The following is a 17,500-nucleotide window of genomic DNA, read 5'->3' on the forward strand; positions in this document are numbered from 1 at the left end:
ATGAGGGACAAAAAGAAACTGATAGAAAGAGAACCTTGTGAAAAAGAAAAAGAGAGAAGAAGAGAAAGAGACATAGAGGAGAGAGAGAGAGAGAGAGAGAGAGAGAGAGAGAGAGAGAGAGAGAGAGAGAGAGAGAGAGAGAGAGAGAGAGAAAGAGAGATTGGTATTGAGAAATGTAAGACGAAGAAAGAGAGCGAAAGAATTGGTGCTCACCCGATGAGATGACGTCAGTTGATCTTTTAATACCCTTTTAGAGTTTTGACAAGTGTGTCAGATTTGACATTTCCTTGGAAAATTAATTTTATTTTTTTGTTATTTGGTAATGGAGTAACTGACTTTGTACACAAATCATGGACCCCAATCATTCAGTTGGTGAGGTACTCGACTCACAAGCAGTACTCTCGTGTTTGAGTTGAGATTTTGTTTTTTTTTTTGGTTCCAGAAGTAAAATTGATACTTTCGTCTGTCAAACATGGCGGAAAATATTTTGCAATTGACCAGAATCTCACCCAAAGGGAACAAAAAATTGTTTTTTTGTTATTGTCTTTTTACAAAGTTGGAATGCTGAATTTCTATGAGTTGAATGGCTCGATGGACTACTTTTGAGTGAAATCAAACAGTAAATACTTTTTGATTAAATCTAGAAACCACTGTTAAATGTATTCTTTTTTTAAATTCGGTTTTGTGTTTGAGTTTGTATTTTAATTTTGGGGTAGAAGGATTGTTCTGTAATAATTATTTCAATATGTTCTGTTTCATGGAAGCTAAGCAGTAAATACGTTCCACAAATTGATTTTATTCATTTAAGCAAGTTTTTGTTTATTGTATTCATGGTTCAAATATTATAATTTGATGAACAAAGAAAAGTTATACAAGGGGACAAACAGTCATTTTATTTCACATAGTATCATCACCAGAAATAGAATCCTCCAACGTTCATACGCTATCAAATCTGATGATAAATTCTGGTGATGTCTTTTATTGCCAAAGATAAATGAAGGGCACGTATAAAGATAATAATGGTTGTGCCTTTTATCTTTTTAAGGTAAACTTTTATGCAGTGCAATGTCTACTAAATTTGCTCAAAGCATTTTACATATGATCCCAACCCAACAGCTAAAGTGAACATGAAGTACAGGATTTGGCGCTTGTAGGGCGCTATTTCATTGTATTTTTGACAAACACATCGCTTTTATCGACCAGGTACTCATTTACACCTGAGCACGATTAGAGAATGTGAGTAAAGAGCCTTTCTAAGAACTTCACTGCGCCAATCAGAACCAAGGACCAAACGTAAGGTCGCACAAAATGTCTTTTTACATTTTTAGGTCCTCAACCTATCCATGTGTGTTGAGAAGGTTAATTCTTGCAGTTTTCCCATTTCTTCATATAATCTGTTCCCTCCATGCAGCAACTGAAAGGAAAGATCTGGGTTTTGCCATAATCCTGGTATCGTATAAAATAAATGATGATGGTCTCAGGGTGGACAACTCTTCCTGTTTTTCCAATTCCTCGATATAAAATGTTTAAAATGACTAATAATTAACAATTGTAAGTGCATTTTCTCTGATTAACAATGCCCAATGCGCTTCTCAATCTTTCATTTCTTCACACCAGTAGGACGCATGGAAACATATTTCCATTTCACATAGTACAGTCGCCTGTTAGGTGTCCTTTTTTACTAACATTCTACAATATCCGGCCCTGTCTGTAGTCAGGTACTCATCCACACCAGAGTCCAGTGGTGCAATGTGTGTAAAGTGCCCCAACCAAGAACATAAGTAGAATTTTCCACGATCACTGTCACCAACACAGCTACTGGTCACACTTAATACTGATTGACTTTGTGACAAGACGATACACCCTACTGCTAGGCCACGGAACTACTCTCATATCTAGTATCCCTTTCCATGCAACAGTTTTTTTCTAGAGCCCTGAAAAAATTCCTTGGTTTTGCTCTTATCCTGGTATGCTATAAACGTGACCTAAGCACCTAAAATTATCAATAATAGACAGAGTAACAAATCTTTACAGAGTGCCCTCCAAATGGCGATGTTTACTCGAATATTAAGATATTGCATGTTGAGGAAACACCATTCTGTGGCAAGAACATACGTCATATCCGGTGTTGCCTAGTAATATAAAAACGGAAATTGCGATAAATTAGACCCTTATCGCAACACATGTTGCCTTTTTTAATATGGTGTAAAAATCTGTATTAAGCATTTATTTTTATTTGAAATTTTATCTACTTTACAAATAACATGTTTTAAAAGTCGCTTCAATGACTGTGACAGGTCCGAAAACAATATCAAACATTTAATTACTAGTGGCTCTGGCCAAAATTCTTTTTTTCAGCCAACCACAGCAAAAAAATCCACAACTTTAGACAATTTAGAATTAATTTCAACAATCTTGCTACCTCTGTCAGTTGTCTTAAAGTGTGATCCATTCATTTTGAGCGTTCAAAAAGTCATGCGTCAACAACTCAAATATGACAAAATTAAACTTTAGGTTTTATATAGCGCTATATCCACTAAACGTGCTCAAAACGCTGAACAAAGGGTTCCTAGCCAAAAGCAACAATTAACACGTAGGGCGGGACATGACGCCGGATAGGCTTTATTACAATGTCTTTTCGACAGACACAACATCGTTAACGGCAAGGTACTCATGTTACACCTGAGTATGGTCAGATAATATTAATAAAGAGCCTTTTCAAGGACTAAACTATGCGCCGCTCAGAGCGGGACTAGAAGTCTGAACCTTCCAGTCCAGAAGCGAGTGTCATGCCACTTGACCACATAGCTGCATAGCCACAGTTGAGGGATCATGGGGTGGGAATTGCAATGTTCTAATGCAGTTTGAATTCTGATGACGCAGTAAATAGGCTAATTCGTCTGACTTGACTGGTCACTGACTGGACAAACTATGGTCATCTCGGAATGAACTTAAACGAAATTGAAGTAATTGAAAAAAATTAAGGTCGAGCTGTGCCCGGTGCTGACACTAATTTTGTTGGATAACTTTGTTTCCTTTCTTCCCAATGTTTCTTCCCTAATTGTTTAGGAACTGTTTAGTTGAATTATTGTTAGGTTGAATATAAAGAGACGTCATGTCTTAATAGATAGAACGCAGTTGACGTCACTCGGGTCTTTGTTATTGTTTTTTTTTTTTTTTGCCATCCATTTTTATGAGTAATTCTCACTAAACTGCATTAACCAGACCATAATCGTTCAAGGTTACACATAGTTTTGTGTGTTGTTCCGTTATATTTCCGGATAGCAATGTTGTGAGTTTCTTAGCCAAGCGCACAGCATCTATTTGATAATCGTGTAATTTGTTAAAACCTTCACCCTTCCCCTTTGTGTCTTTTATGGTTCTTCAATTATTAATTCAAACATCGATATTTTCTTCTATTCTATGTATAAATCGATTTTTAGATAGTCTATTTAATGTGACACATCGTCTCAAAACGATATCGGAATGAACATAATGGTGAAAATTGGATGTATAGAACAGTAAAGGAAGGTGCCCCAAACGTAAACAAGGTCTAGAAGCACGTGGCAGACCACATGTTCCTGTCTTGACAGCTCACGTTCCAATGTAAATTATAGAAAAAAATAACCTTTAAAATTTGGCTGTTATGTGGCAAAAGAAACACATATTCATAAATACTCGATCACGCGTCAAATAATATCTAAATATTGATTTTTTATTAAACAAATCGTAAAATTTATCAAAAATTACTGTCGGTCTATTTTTAGACCACGGTCAATCTCATTCTCCAAAATCAATGCGCTTGTGTGAACAAAACAAGAACTATTTGAAATCTGGTTTTCGGAATAATTTAGCCATATACAAAGAATTTAAATAAATAACTATTTTATTTGTACGTATTTGTTTTTAACTGACTGAGTATTATCTACAATTTGAACGACAAAAACGGGAGACCTGTTTTGTGCGCAACGTTGTCCGGCTGCTAAAGTTCCTAATCACCAGAAAAGAATGGCAGTCCAACTCATGCAAAGGTAAGATGCCAATTTCAGTGTTTGAGTTTGTAATTTGTATCGATTGGTTTTGAGAGAAGGAAACGATTTAGTTCAATGTTAATCCATAATAGCGTTCGGGTATTTAACTTTGGATGTCTCACCGGCATAATTTTAGAATGCTTTGTTTATTTGTTTTCATTTCACTTCGCAATTTGACTGCTGTCAGTCATTACAAATTACAGTTACAGTTACAGTACAGCTTCACTCGCCGATTCTCACTTACAGAGTTTACGTTTCCTTCACTCATGTCTGCTTCATGCTCATTCAGTGAGTGATTCGAATACTACTCTGTGAGAGAACACACTTTTCGTAATTTATGACATTTTATGGGTAACGTTTACAGTCTAGAACGTGTGTCAGTGTCAGCGTCAGTCATAACTTGACCGAAAAACAAAACAGAAAGGAACAAAAAAAGAGCAGACACCCCCCTCCTCAGTAGTTGAAATCTCAACAAAAGTTGTTTTTTTAAATCCTCATCTTTCGTGGCGCGTAGCTTTCACCGCTTGTCATATTTTATTGACTCTCGCTCTTTCCTGACCTGATAATAATAATAGATTTCGAAACAGTCTTCATTCTCTCATTATCTATTCATGACTGGAACTGGAAAAGGAACAAGACAAAGGGTCTCTGCCACCGATTTTCAATATCTTGTGTTGTTTGAGGGATTTAAGTTGGTAGCCGTTTTTGCCACATAAGACTTGTTGTTATTGTTTTTGCTGAGAGTCGATGGGATAAGGAATGGCAGAGAGGGAGGAAGGGGTGAAAAAATGAGAATGTCTGGGAAAAGAAAATGTCCCACTCAACCCCTTCTCGCATCTTTGATATTTGGCAGGTGTCAAACTACATGTATGACGTTTTGGATCTTCCAAGCCGTTTCGCCTTATTTGGTCGGTAGCTCTGTGAAAGAAAACATACAATTGTAAAATGCAGGGAGTGCGGTCTGATATTTTCGTCGTCGCTATGATTATTCCCAGACAGGGTCTGCCAATAACGAAAATTGGTTATTCCCAGACCGATAGAGGAAAAAAAAAAAACAATATTTTTTTATTTAAAAAAAAAATAAAAACAATTTTAAGAAATTCATGCTCAGAAACGGAACAAGGCCAAACAAAAAAGGATAAAAGAATAGACTCGCTCCAAAAAAAAAAAAAGATTTTAAAAAAAAAGGGGGGGGGGGGGGGGGGGGGAGAGCGATTGAATGAATCTGTGCAGCTAAAATGAGCAACGAGTTTCCCTTGGCTCAAGAGGAATGAAAATGAAAAAAACTGTGTTTAAGTTTTTGTATGAGTGTTGTGGGGGGTCGTGGGGTTTTGTTACAGTTTTATACTTATAGATAGAATGCGGTTGGCCAAGGAGTTCACAACATTGCCATCCGGAAGTATAACGGACCAACACACAAACTCTGTGTAACCATGAACTTTTATAGTCTGGTTAATACAGTTTAGTGAGAACAACTCACAAACGCGGATGGCAAAAACAATAACAAAGGCCTGAGTGACGTCATCTGCATACTATCTATACACATCCCTGTTAGTTCAATCTATTTTGGGGGTAATGATCAAGTGGGGCCTGGTCCCACAACTCTTTACGGATTTACCTTGGATTGAAATGAAAACTAAACCTCTCTGATTACTTTAGATTACCTAATTTTATTTCATACGTTTTTTTATGAAGAAGAAGCTTTTTAGGATTTTGTAATTCATAGGAAACACCATGATATGTGACATGATGTCTTATCTAAATTTTGCCTGAGGAATGATAAGCCAACAATTTTGAAAAGCTCTCTCTATTGATCGAATTATCAAAAATTTTATTTGTGATCAGATATTTTATTTGACTTTAAAGTGAAATCTAGAGGCATTAAAAAATATTCAATGTTTATTAGACTTTTCTTATGTGATCAAAAAGTTAAATACAGGAAATACTGATCAAATGAGTTCACCAGAAGGTAAATAAAAGCCCATTTTTTAAAAGCTAATCGACATTGGTTATGTAATCTTGCCTTCATGATCATAAATCTCTGATAAAATTAGACCTGACACAACGGTTTTAGTTTTAACAACCTAGTGGTATCTGAGTTCCAGGTCCATTATGTTTTCTAATGTTTTTATTGAATATAAGCAAACCATTAAGAAATAGGTCATGTCTATATATTCAACATTGAATGGTATTTCTTCTTACATTGAAATAAGTGGTTCTTTAGAGTAATAAGGCTCATGGAACTGGAGTTATTCCTGTTTCTGTAACATGAAGCAACAGACCTTAAATAGTGCTTGATAACTTTCTTTAAACAATAAATGGTATTTCATCTTATTTTGAAATAATTGGTCCTTTAGAGTCATAAGGCTCATGGAACTGGAGTTTTTCCTGTAACATGAAGCAACAGACTGTAACAAGTGCTTGATGAACTCTGAATAAGTTGCACATTTACATTTTACTTGTAGAGTTAGATCCAGTTATTCATTCAAACATTGCTATCTTAATTTCAAATTGGCATTTAATTAATAATAATAAATATAAAGTTAAATAAATCCAATGATAATAATTGATAAAATAAGATAATTATAACTTTTATTCATTGGTTGGTCCATATGAATTTTACTTTATGATTTTGTGTGAGATGATATTGCTTTTTATGGGACCATGGGAAAATGGTTTAGGATGCCATGCTTATCTTTTTTTTTCAGATCTAAATAACATTACAACAAGAATGAGTCTCTGCATTCCTTTAATTGTTCTGGAAGCATTGGCCTGCCTATACCATGGGAATTAAACAATTTATATTCAGGAAGAAGTATCATTATTATTATTATTATCATCATCATCATCATTGAGTCATATCCTTCAAGATTATCAAAATGGCTTTCATTTGTTACTGTATCTTATAGAGTTCCTCATATATCATTATGGACCCTTCTATGTTTTTTTAATGGAATTAATGTTTTTATTCTATATTCTTCATAAAACCTCTCAGCTTTATTGACCTACCAAGTATAATCTAGAGACTAGAGAGCGGTGATTGAGAGAACAGGACCATATTTTGCTTTCGAGCGTTTCTTAATTTTAAAAGCAGCTTACTGTAGTTTGTAAAGATTTTAAAAAACTTTTTTCTAATGACAGCGTCTAATACACGTTAAAACCAATGCATTTCTATCCCGTTGTAATTTTTGGCAGTGGTATCTCCATTTTAATGGTATTGGCTCCTGTTTCTTTATACAAATGCCCTGTGAGCTTGTTATACACTCGAAAGAAACATTTACATAGGGAAGTCAAGAAGAATATAGCAAAAGAAACCTGCTTCCTTGGTTATGAATAAGAAATTTAAAAAGAAATAGGCAAATATCTCTTTATCTTGTCTACCATTTAACTTTCTAATTATTTTTAAAAGTTTATTATATCCTTTTCTATATTTATAATTTAATTTATCAACAAGATAAGAGTACTGATGAATCTATTTATGTAGCTGATTTGTAATGGTAGTAGAATTTGATAGATGGGACCATGTGATGTTGCATATCAGAACCTTTCTTAATCAAAGCTTTTGCTAAGGCTCTTAAATCACAGATTTAAAAAAATGGAACTACACAGTTTCAGTAATAATTATCAATTTTCTTTATTTTTTTTCTTTCTCTTTCACAGGATGAGAATACAAGCATACCTTTATAATGGAGAAACATCTTATCTATATTTTTAAAAATGATTTTCAGTTTGAATAACATGAATATGAATGAAATGACAATAAAAGTGATATAAATTTATAATCTGCTTTTAATTTATTTCGATTTCACAAGTTGTGTTATGGCCCTCAGATACGGCAGGACGGGTGAGACTGAGAACCAGTCCTCACAATAGCACTAGAGGTCTTGTATGCAAGATGTGATTTCCATTGATGCAGTTTAAAGACTGTCCTGTTTTATTCATTCTGGTGCACGCTGTAGGTTTTTTGGGGTTTTTTTTTTTTGTTTCTTGTTTTAAAGAAAGATTCTTTGGGCTTTTTTCTTCAATCTAAGACTTGATTGAATTCTGACTCAATGCAAATCAACTTTGTTCCAACTCCAACTCCTCAATTTCAAATTACAATGAACTTGTGCGCCCTTCCTTCTCTGTTAACCTACAGGTTATTGGATATGTAAGTTTAATACATTTACGTCTACCACAATGATAGACTAGCAATTTATACTAAATATCTTGCATTCGTCTTTTGTAATAACTTTTCATTCTGGGTTACACATGAAAGTTAGCAATGCCGGGTTACAAAAGTATTTTGATATTAAAAAGATCATCATCATAACATTCTAATCTTAATCTTTGTCATCTTACTTTTTTTTTTATATGTTGCCAGGTGTAAGACTTATTAATTTTGCAAGTCATCATCATCATAGCTTGTCGCACCAACACCAAACTCACTCCACAGCATTGGGGAGCAGACTCTTAGGTCATGGTCAGTGCAGCTGAGCCCATCCTGGCATTCTCTAAGGATGTCTGCTCTGGGCATTCACATGTACACAAGCTAGTCTCAGCCAGCCCCCACTTTTTCATGCCACCAGTTGTTCTCACAAGTTTTGCCCGTGCTGTGTTCAGTGTTACCAATTCATTCCTGGGGAGCTCGGTTCCGTAGGACAGTTCTTCTCTCGGATCTCCAACAGCTTCATTTGCATGATTGTCCCACTCTGTGTGGAAATCCTGTATACAGCTGCATGGTCAGGGTTGATGCTTTCTTCCGTCATGAAGCTCTTTCTCGACTTCAGTCTACTTTTTATTGGGCTGTGGTCATGTTGGGGGTGCCTTGGGTCCATTTTCTGTTTATATTTCTGGGCTTTGGAAGCAGTGGCTCTTCGAATGTGGGGAGGTGCAATGCCAGCCAGCCGATGGAGGACTGGAACTGCAGTCGGTTTCAAGTTACTCTAATGATCCGGCAGGTGTTATTTTGACATGGCAGGATCTTACTCAGACTGGTGAGACCTTTTCGGCTGTTGAATAGCAGAGGGCTAGTATGGTTGTCCTGACTGTTTTCTGATCTGCTCCCCGTGTAAGTTTTTCTTCTCTTTTCTTAGGAAGTTGTTTCTTTTGGCCACCTTTGCTTTTGTTTTCTTTGCGTTCTGAGAAAAGGACATTGTGCGGTTTACGGTAACACCGAGGTACACGGGGAATGTGTTGTTCTCCAATATGTCCCCATTCCAGGAGATGTTCAGTTTCCTGTTTTCTTTAGACTTGGCGGCTCTTTATATGGAAAGCACACTCTTGAGTTTTTCCTGGGTTAGCATTTTGTGAGTTCTTTAAATGTGGGCTCAGAGAGTGGCTCCAGGACATCCGTTAGTCTCTCCTCAATGGTCTTGAAATCAGAGGCCTGGGACGCGAGACACAGATCATCAGCATATAGAAACCCCTGGATGTTCTCGAACTGAGGTTGGTCATTGGTATAAACGTTGAAAAGGATAGGTGCAATTACCGATCCTTGAGGGAGTCCGTTCTTTTGTGATCTGCTTTTCTTCCCATCCATTTCCACAAAAAAGTGATGGTTTGACATAAGGGATTTTATTATTGCAACTATTTTTGTGTTACGAGTTACCCTTGCAACCTTTAGGAGCAGTTTCCTGTGATTTACTGTGTCATAGGCAGCTGCCAGGTCCACGAACACAGTTCATGTAATTTGTTTGTTCTCGTAGAGATGACTGATCCTACCTCAATGGCGATTGGTCCGGATTGTGATTTTGGTATGGGGTTGCCGACAGTTTTTGACATGGCTGGAAGACACAAATGCAGGGTCTGGGTTGTAACCTGTTCTCCAGCGAGCGCTTGAAAAGGATGATTCATGCGTCATAGAAGAGTGTCAGATTATATTGGTCAGCCCATTCCTCAACAGTATCTACATCTTCGTTGTTCTCATTGTATCCCCATTTGGTGCTGTGGCTGTTAAAGTCACCTATCACAATCATTGGTTTCTCACTAGTGGTGGATGTAACTGGCCACTTGAATGGCGTTGGTGGAGGTTTGTTGACAGATATCACATTGAAGTGTCTGCCTTCAATTCTGAGAATTTCCACCTCACTTACTGTCATGTCCTGGTTGTATGTCACTATTGATTTGTCTTTGACTTTGATGTAGTTAACGCTACCGTGAATGTTGCTTTCATGTTGTATGACTAAATGCATGCCAGGGATGTTTAGTGCCACGGTCTTGTGCGTCTCTTGTAGACAGAGTTGCGTCGCTGGAGGCCGATTGCTACAACACACACAACACCAACATTTTGCAAGTATCTTTAACACTTTTACCATTAAACGATGATATTGACAACAACAATAATAATAACTATTATTATTATTATTATTATTATTATTATTATTATTATTATTATTATTATTATTATTATTGTTATTAATAATGATATTAGTAGTAGAGGTCTAGTAGTAGAAATAGTAACAGTTGGACCAAGTACATAAATATGAATATTTATACAGCGCATTTCAACAGATTCAGATAGCCGTGAGCAATGCGCTTCACAATGTTTCATATTTATCCCCCCCCCCCCCCCCCCCACTTCAACAAGCCGTATGGAACCATATTTCTTTGTCATACAGCCTGTTAAGCGACCCTTGTGTACTAAACCTGTCACTACCCGTCATTTCTGTAGCCAGATACTCATTCAATCGAGTGGGGTAAGCGGTAAAGTGCCTTAGCCAGGGAAACAACGCGGGGACCACAATTTTTCACGATTAGTCATCCATCCTATTACTGATCACACTTAGCATTGGCATTGCTCGACTTTTGTGACAAGACGAAAACCGTACCGCTGAGCCATACGGTCCGTTAGTTCAGTCTAGTTTTGTGGTATCAGTGGTTATAATACAGTAGTGGTAGTGCAGTTATAGTAGAAGTACGTAGTAGTAGTCTTCTGTTCAAAATGGTCATCTGAGCGAAGAGATAGGAGATAGATTCGAATTTACTCTCTTCATTGCATTGACCGTATGCTTTGACTTTGATCATTTGATACGCTGTAAAAAAAAAAAAAAGTACGGTCCACCTTAACCAAAAACAAGCAACAATCTTAGTTTCCCTGAACATAGATATGGTTTTGTTTACGGGAAGAGGGGGAACCATGATTATGGTTTTCCTACAAAATAAAAGGAGCATTTGGGCTATAAATAATATGATCGTGGCCTCCCTAGCTATCTCAGGCTCGGAGTAAACAGCTGGAATTTATTCACGACCAGCTTCAGTTTGCTGCCTTAGCAACATGTAAACAAAAAGTTGGTTGGATGCGCATGACATTACTAAAGGTCAACTGCAGCATAGTTCGGGTCATTTATAAAAAAAATCTGGGTCACGTTTGACGTCAAATGTTATTGTTTACATATGGGGCACCTTCCTTTACTCTTCTATAGGGAAAATGTAGGAAAACCGTGTTAAATTTGTACTCAAATTCGAATACGATTACATCTGTCATTCGACTTTAGTTTTACTCATCGTGTTGGTTTTTTTATTTTACAAAGTGGAAACGCGAAACGTCCACGTCATGTGTTTTAGTAAATCAATTAGAATGAAGCTTGCATTCCGTCTTATTGTTGTTATTTACTCTTCAATAAAGAAAATAGGTGTCCTGTCGCCTTATAACGGTATTCTATTGCGGCAAATTAGATGTCAAAAAGACACCTTTGTCTAAATTGTCAATTTTTGTCACACTTAAAGAAATTTAGATTCATTCTCCTCAACATAATATACGTATTTACAGGTCTGATAGCCTGAATTGTTATGGGCTCATTGTTGTCATGGAATTACTCTCCCTCCTCTCTCTCTCTCTCTCTCTCTCTCTCTCTCTCTCTCTCTCTCTCTCTCTCTCTCTCTCTCTCTCTCTCTCTCTCTCTCTCTCTCTCTCTCTTTCTTTCTTTCTCTCTATCTCCCTTTCTTACTTTTTTTATTTTCCTCTTTCTCTCTCTATCAAACCAACGCAAAATATTGTCCATTATTACAACAATGTTCAACCAAGCCCATAATCATTACGTTCGACCTGCGAATAAGTTCACGTCAGTTTTGGGTAAAATCAATATGCATGGCCCTTTGTTTTAGGAATGCTTGTTTCGATTTGTTTCGACATAATGATTATTTATACTTTAGCAAAACAATTGCTCAACAGTGGCAGAACGCCATGTAGGATTTTATAGAATAGCCATATTCCTCTGGATGAAAGTACAATCTTTTATCAGCTCAGCCATCTCGGTTTTAATTTTTTTTTTCATTGTGCTTCAACCATTTAGTGTTTCCACTTCATGCATCTGTTTCATATTGAAATTTGAAAACAAGTTCCGTTAATTTATTGCTATAATATGGAAATTTGTCTTCAACGTTTATTTCAATCGCAGGAGGAAATAATCCAGTCATCAGTTCCAGAGAAAGAGCTCTGCAAAGTGAACAGAAGAAGTTAAAGTTTTCCACAAGGAAAAAAGATGTGATGTCAAATTCTCCGGGTGTTAATGTAGCGCTTATCCAATCGGCCATCTCCACCCAATTTCAATTTGTAGTTGGATGATGCAATATATTTATTGTCACTTTTAAGAGATAAATTGCATTTTGATGTTATATATATTAGCCACGGGTCTTTATGACCTTCTTTGAAAATTATAGGAAACATTTTCAGCAGTTTTTACCCTCCGGGAAGAATTAAATGTTGCTTTTTCTAGCAAAACACATTAAAATTTAATACCATTTAGATTAATCAGTTAACTGCCGTTTTCTGAAAATAGATATATTTATACAAATTTGGCCATAAGACGTGTCCTTCAAATATCAATCGATTTAAATGACCATCACCTTGGCAAAAGCTATCAAACCTGGCACTTCGCAGAGACCTTGGTTTGAGAGGGTTTTTTTGTTTGTTGCCAAAATGAGGGTAATATAAATCGATCGATATTTGAAGGACGAGTTTTCTGGCCAAATGTTTTAATCTGTGTTTTTCCAGAGTACGGCAGTTAACTAGTTAAATCATCAGTCGCTTTTCTCCGTGGATAATTGAACTCTCAGACTGAGAAATTAACTGGAAAGAAAAATAGTATTGAATTATGTGTGTATTTATATTGGTTTTATGGGACCAGCTTTGATGAAAAATTAATCTAAGTGTCTAGTGTCTAAAAGTCATTTCTGTTTTGCTTTGACGTGAAGGAGATAAAAAGCCAAAAGCCTCGGCCCCCCTTCTGTGACTGAAAAATGAAGTCTATTTTTGAAGATTTCGTGATTGTAAAGTTGTCTTTGATGATAGAGTCTTCTCTCCGTCTCCCTCTCTCTCTCTCTCTCTCTCTCTCTCTCTCTCTCTCTCTCTCTCTCTCTCTCTCTATCTATCTATCTATCTATCTCTCTCTCACACACACACACTCACACTCTCTTTCTTTCTATCTCTCTCTCTCTCTCTCTCTCTCTCTCTCTCTCTCTCTCTCTCTCTCTCTCTCTCTCTCTCTCTCTGCTGTTATGTCTCTCTATATTTCTCTCACTTTCTGTCACTCATTCTTCCGCTCTTTCTCTCTCTTGCTTTTCCCCGCTCTCTCTCTCTCTCTCTCACACACACACACACACACACACACACACACACACTATCTCTCTCACTCCCATTCTCAATCTCTGTCTCACTCTCACTCAAAATCTCCCTCCTACCCTCCCCAATTTGTCACCTTTACAGAAAATTACAACAAATAATCATTTTACGGGTCTTTTTCCAATTAGACCAAAAACATTTTTAAAAATAACAAGGTCGTTAGCAGCAGTCAAATTCTGCAAAGCGATCAACTGGGGTTAAATATCTCGTTCAAGAAAAACCGAAATGCCTAAAGCGACGCTTGAATACGGATTCACCGTGTGATATATTGCACAGCATCACCCACTAAACCATCTCAACTTTCATATATTTTATAAAAAATAAAATGGAAGTTCTCATTAGTGCCTCCTACTATTAAATAATATTGATATTATGTGGCATCAAGAGACCTGATCTTTACTAACGGTAAAATACATTATGTAGGTTATCCAGTTTTTCAAATCTATTTTGGGAGAAGAAAAAAAATCATATGTTCTAAAAAAAAAAAAATTAAAAATCGTGTGTTTAAGTTCACAGTGTCATAACCCGAAGCCAAAAATAAAGGGACTGTTAGCACGTAATCATTTCGTCTTCCGTTCCTCTTCCGGTTGAGAAGATAAAAGTAGTCAGCCTGAAGCTCTTCATCTGACAGACACTTTACTTCCAAAAACGACAAAATTCCATTTGACCAATTTTAACTCACACTTTACCGACCCCCCCCCCCCCCTCCCCTCCCCTCCCCCGCCCTTCAGGCTTACTCCTCTTCCCTGACCCTGAACTATTATCCCTTCACACAATGACGTCAGTCATTATGAAGTATGTTATAGCATCGAGCAGACATATTTAAATGTGTACTATTAAGGAAGAATAATTATTTTTGTGCGGTTCAAAGGGTTTTGAGGTATGATAATCGCCGTATGGCCTAGAGTCCCTTGAAGTCCCTTATTAAAGTCCCGCTGTAAGCGGCAGAAACCTACTCAAATTTTATCACAATACACAGGTTAAAACGAGCCATCTCTGATAACAAATGTTGTATTAGTGTAATATCCGTAAGATGATGAATGGTATAGGCTCATTTAACATTAAAACGTTGATCTTATTATGGTTTAACTTTACGTTGGTCTCTAGCGTTGAGTTTACGAAGCTTACGGTCACAGTCACCATAATATTATTGCTGTTGGACGCTCTTAATCGGTTGCCATAGACGCTAATGGTCTCAGTATGCAATATATTTAATGAAGCAAGAAAAGTATCATAATGTGTTGGTGAATCCAATTTTTATGATGTCATTACTGTATCGATCTTTATCGTTAGAATCAATGCTTAATAATTGCATATTGCAAATCGCTTTTTATTTGTTTCTTGAATATCATTATTAGCTTGAACTGGGCCTGGAGGAAGATGATGAAATGAGATGCATGGAGATGTGTCATTCATTATAGTAACCCTGCAAATTTCGGGATAAACTGAAAGAAGAAGAAGAAGAAGAAGAAGAAGAAGAAGAAGAAGAAGAAGAAGAAGAAGAAGAAGAAGAAGAAGAAGAAGAAGAAGAAGAAGAAGATGATGATGATGATGATGATGAAGAAGAAGAAGAAGAAGAAGAAGAAGAAGAAGAAGAAGAAGAAGAAGAAGAAGAAGAAGAAGAAGAAGAAGAAGAAGAAGAAGAAGAAGAAGAAGAAGAAGAAGAAGAAGAAGAAGAAGAAGAAGAAGAAGCTTGATAACAAGGGCAAGAAAAACTGTTTCTTGGATATCTTATATATTCTCTACTTTAAAATATATTACAAAGATATTACAACATTTCGAGTCATGTATACACTAATGCGTCGTGCCCTAGGTGCTCATATCAGCAGATCTGATAACCTAACGCAATTGTGGGCTTGGTTTAACATTGTTGTAATGGACAATATTTTGCGCTGGAATGAGGGTATTTTTATTATAACAATGAGACCATGCAAATAAGCACACGTACCCCTCCTCTTATTGATAGAACTTTGTGATTGGCAGATGATTTAGATTTATAGTCAAATGAGAATGTAAAAAATTAAGATTACTAAAGCCAGTGGCTCGATCATTGTTACATGTCAATGAATTGATTCTTATTTTCCACACGGTGGTCACACTTTTATATCAATGATGAAATATTAGGTAAAAATCGGTGATAGGTACAGAAAATGAAATTCTTTTGTACAATAGTGCGGTCCTCGAGTAGCATCTATCGTATTGCTTTATTTTTGTTTTGGGCACACTCACAGCTTGTCTAAGTTTGATAATCAATTTTAAAATGATTTAAATTTTTAACAGTTAGAAACCAAAAGCGCTTCTTGAACTCTCTCGAATTGATTAAGCTCATTGGTGGGAATTAAATGCTATAATCTAGGTGAAAATGGCGTTTTTGCATTATCCATTAGAATGGAACATTTCTATTTTAGAGTCTAAGGGGTTTTGTAGAAAACGTTTGTCAATGCAATGAATGGTCAGTTTTTATCATATACCTGTTAACTGTCGTACTCTGAAAAAAAAATAAAAATTTGGCCAGAAAACTCGTCCTTCAAATATCCATCGATTTAAATGACCCTCATGTTGGCAAAAACTCTCAAACCTGAAAACTTAAGGAGAGCACTTGTTTCGTTCACAGTGTTTTGAAACTTCAAATTTTCTCTGTTGAGTTGTCCAATAAATAGTTTGAGGACGTTCCGTTCACTCATTCTCGGTCTGAAATTTCATCCTCAATGTATTAATGTTTTTTATTGTTTTGTTATTGGCTGAAGATGGGTTTTAAGCCCGAATTGTTCCGTCTTAGGTATTTTTATAACCTGCTATATTATTCATTTTTGTTCATTACTCCTCAATGACATCAATTCAATTACAAATTTCAAAAGTTTAATACACACGAACATCAAATCGAATGCCATTCTTTAAAATAGACCCTGAGTATTCTGTTAAATATTTCGTTCATGACTTAAAAACGTATATAATACGCATCAAACTTTCACTGCGACTCCTCTAAACATCCAATTTTTAAATATTTTTTGCCTGGGTCCTTACATTCTGTGTGACATTAAAATTCCATTAGTCTCACGCTGTCAACTTTTTTTGACACATTAGTCCTTCCTTATCCGGATTATCATTCACATCCGTGTCATAAAGGGACAATGATATCATCTATTTATAACCCACGTCAAGTAAGTTCTAAACACCAATCGATTGCTCAGATTATTTAGCAAAGTAAAAGAAAGCTGAAACGCCTGAAGACTTTGATCTTCTAAAAATGCACATCAGAGTAGATTTTGAAGTTACGGCCATGCGTTTTAATTGCCTTTGATCATGGATTCTATAGTCTCCAAGCTATTTTAAATTTTAGCTATTTAGCTAAGAATTCTAACTAAAGATGCCATTTGCATTTCATTTGTGAATCTCGCTTGATTATGTATAACTCTTTTTCAATTATAGAATTACTTTTACAAAAATAGAATTTTTGAATAATTTGAAAAGGATTATGAACGGGCTATCATAATAAAATGCAGGTTATGGGTTGTTTTGATTTTTTCAGGTTGAAGAGTTATTTGATGAGTACGGTAAATCTTTTGGATGATTACGTTACAATTAAATCAAATCAAACTGGTATGGTTATTTCCTGAGCCAAGGATGTGATCAATTCCACTTTATTAGGTTTGAGAGTTCTAGGTTTAAGAGTTTTGGCGATGATAAAAAAACTGAAGGGTAGGCAATTTTAATCAATAATTAATATTAATTAATATTTATTTATTGGACAGCGTGGCTCAGCGGTATGGTCTTTGCTTCGTACCCGAAAGGTACCGAGTTCGACTTTCGCCGCGTTGTGTGGCCTTGAGCAAGTCACCTAGCCTTGGCTCATTTTGCGGCGCTGCAC

The 17,500-nt window shown here is 36.2% G+C and overlaps 1 protein-coding gene and 1 long non-coding RNA gene across 6 annotated transcripts in view; both read left to right on the forward strand.

Moving 5' to 3' along the window:
• Positions 1-17,500, forward strand: part of LOC144970795 (uncharacterized) — a 175,886-nt gene that overhangs the window by 85,687 nt on the left and 72,699 nt on the right. The window lies entirely within an intron of this gene.
• LOC144970794 (uncharacterized) lies at positions 3,533-7,813 on the forward strand. The gene is made up of 2 exons (XR_013645023.1): positions 3,533-4,031; positions 6,740-7,813. It is a non-coding gene; the product is annotated as an uncharacterized LOC144970794 (long non-coding RNA).

This window comes from Berghia stephanieae, chromosome 4, assembly GCF_034508935.2.
Source record: "Berghia stephanieae isolate SIO BIC M18660-M18661 chromosome 4, UCSD_Bste_1.3, whole genome shotgun sequence".
NCBI classification, from domain to species: domain Eukaryota; kingdom Metazoa; phylum Mollusca; class Gastropoda; order Nudibranchia; family Aeolidiidae; genus Berghia; species Berghia stephanieae.